This window comes from Babylonia areolata, chromosome 27 (assembly GCF_041734735.1).
Source record: "Babylonia areolata isolate BAREFJ2019XMU chromosome 27, ASM4173473v1, whole genome shotgun sequence".
Taxonomy (NCBI): domain Eukaryota; kingdom Metazoa; phylum Mollusca; class Gastropoda; order Neogastropoda; family Buccinidae; genus Babylonia; species Babylonia areolata.
The window spans coordinates 26,127,225-26,129,724 of NC_134902.1; positions in this window are offsets into that span (position 1 = coordinate 26,127,225).

The following is a 2,500-nucleotide window of genomic DNA, read 5'->3' on the forward strand; positions in this document are numbered from 1 at the left end:
CACACTCTCTCTCTCTCTCTCTCTCCCATCCACCCCACCCCACCCCTCCCCCCACCCATGGTCAGCAACACCCGAGTGTGTTTACATCAGTCTCAACGCCAGCAGTCTACCAGGAGGCCATAAAACAGAGGAGACCCTGCACTGCTACCGAGTCAAGTCGGCGATTTAATAAGCGTCTGTTTTGATCCAACGACATATGCAGTACACTCCATACTGGGAAGCTTGCGTGGTTAAAGTGTAAAAAAAATCGCGTGTATAACTATCACAAATATCACCATAAACTATGGAAATAATGACACATGTTTTCTTGTCTGTATTTTCTCGTCTTTCTATCCGCTGGTGAACGCTCGGTGTTGGCGGAAGTGAATATGGTAGTCATGTGGATGGCAGGTCACGAGATAAAGCTCTCTGAGTGCAAATATAAACTTTAATCTGAGCAGTTCCGGACAGTTTCTGTTTACTGTACGTCAGCAGTGTCTCAGTCATTGACCAGCGGGTAAGTGCGATCGCAGTTCCTGTTCACACGTGTGCGCGCTCCCGCACATCCGCCATGCTCAACTCACCTACAGATAGACACACACACAGACACACAAACACAGACACACACACACACACACACACACACACACACACACACACACACACACAGATATATATATATATATATATATATATATATATTATAATAATGGATACTTATATAGCACACTATCCAGAAATCTGCTCTAGGTGCTTTGCAAAAACGCTTTTGTTGACATAAAACATTATATCTATGTTACATACACACACCAAAATGTGACCACACACACACACACACACACACACACACACACACACACACACACACACTGCATACATACATTTTAACATACATGTGTATCTAACAGCTACCCTAACACATACGCACACATAGGCAGGCACAAACTTACATAAACACACGCACACACAATACACATTAATATACATCATGTAGTTATGTACGCATACATATGTATACACACATAGTCAAGCACACCTAACGAAAAGGAAGTGGACCTGCCACAATTGAACTTATTGCTGAGGGAAAAGGTGAGTTTTGAGACGAGATTTAAAAGATGCGAGGGAATCAGAATGACGGAGGTTATCAGGGAGCTTGTTCCACGTCTTTGGCGATTGAAAAGAAAACGATCTGTGTCCATAGGTCTTACTTCTGACGTGAGGTATCCTGAGAAGTCGAGTATCAGAGGAAGAACATATATATATATATATATATATATATATATATATATATATATATATATATATATATATATATATATATATATATGCACACGCGCGCGCGCAGAAACACACACACACACACACACACACACACACACACACACACATGGAGGTATAGTTTGCTTCTTGTTTCCTCGTCACGACAACAAGCTAAGTAAAAATAATAACAATAGAAGAAGAAGAAGAAGAAGAAGAAGAAGAAGAAGAAGAAGAAGAAGAAGAATGACAAAACAGCATATTCATCAAAGCTTTGGGAAAGAAATATTCCAGTGAAACCGGTTTAGAAATATTTTGTATAAACAACAGATAATCCCGGAGAATTTAACAACAATGATGTGTCCCGTCCCGCAACGAACCGAATTTTATCATGTTTTATTGACTCAAGATGGGTAATTACGCGGATTTTTTTCACAACGAAATACAATTATTTTCACAACGAAATACAAACTGACTTCCTAAACCCTTTCTGCCGAGCTCAGCTAGCTTCACTTGCCCAAACATGAACCACACACCAGCTGTGATGTAGTATTCCGTTGACAATCTCAGTATGAATAAGCCTGTTACCCACTGGTGTTTCCAGATCAAAACCAACACTGTCAGTTTCATTTTCTTGCACTGATTCAGAGTCAGACCCAGACATTTCTTCTTCACTGTCAATCTTTATACATTATACAAATCTTGAATGTTTACCTCAGACAGAGAAATGGACGTTGCACTTTCACTTCTGGTACATTTTAGGGGTGGAGAATGCTCTTTATCACTCACTGAGCTTTCATCACTGTGTGATGATTTGTTTCTGTTGACGACAAACTTCGCTCGCTTTATTTGCTTTTGAGTACTTATTTCCCTAAAATGAACGTTTTGTTGTTGCTGTTGTTGTTGTTTTTTTATCCACCACGACTGTGGTAGACTGTCGGAAGGTATAATGACACCAAAGAGTAACAGTTACAACACTAAGATCAATATTTGTTACACCAAAACAAGAAAATTGCTGTCAATTTGCCACCACACTTGCCGGAAAGGAAGTAAACAAAACATTAGCAGGCTATATGCACGGCAGTTATGGTCTTTTCGTGTTTACAAAGCACAGAGTGAAACGATGTGGATTTATTATTTTTGGGGGGTGAATATTGACCACAAAATGACATATGCCTACCTCGTTTGGAATTTTTAACTCCGTAACGTCTTTGAATGTTCCAAAAAATATATAAATTGCATATGAAAGAAAAACGATTGCAAC